At 31.3% G+C, this 435-nt stretch overlaps 1 protein-coding gene across 1 annotated transcript in view; it reads right to left on the bottom strand.

Annotated features, from left to right (window-relative positions):
- Positions 1-435, bottom strand: part of LOC144553435 (F-box/kelch-repeat protein At1g57790-like) — a 48,873-nt gene continuing 48,438 nt past the window's right edge. The window contains exon 14 of the mRNA XM_078301600.1: positions 1-189. The gene's annotated coding sequence lies outside the window, so the exon portion shown is untranslated. The remainder of the gene's footprint in view (positions 190-435) is intronic.

The raw sequence follows: 435 nt of genomic DNA, 5'->3' as shown, positions 1-435 counted from the left end.
TGACTAAAAGATCCAAAAGCACATCAAATAGTCACTAGTAGATAGCACTTGTGCTATACATAATTCACGAATGTTTAAAACTAATACATAAAGACAAAACCGGGTACTCTCAGATTCTATTATAAGCTCGGTGTTGTACTAAAGGTATATCAAACATACCAAAAAAAGAAAGACATTTGCCGCTACAACCTCCTCATCACCTCGCCACAATAAACATTTTTTTTATGAAACTCACATTAATAAACATTGAAAGAAGAAAAAGAAATGAAGACAGGAAAGAAAAAATTAATGCTATATACATTTTTTTTTAACCTTTTCTTTCTGAATACAATGCTACAAGATCAGAATTTGACAATCAATACCAATATCAAGTCAACTTTACAATGACCCATTTTGAACTTGGTTATCTGTAACAGATGATAGCTGCTCTTCCAA

Source organism: Carex rostrata, chromosome 4 (genome assembly GCF_964058835.1).
Source record: "Carex rostrata chromosome 4, lpCarRost1.2, whole genome shotgun sequence".
Lineage (NCBI taxonomy): Eukaryota > Viridiplantae > Streptophyta > Magnoliopsida > Poales > Cyperaceae > Carex > Carex rostrata.
The sequence above is the reverse complement of the archived record's forward strand: the minus strand, read 5'-3'. Positions and strand labels throughout refer to the sequence as shown.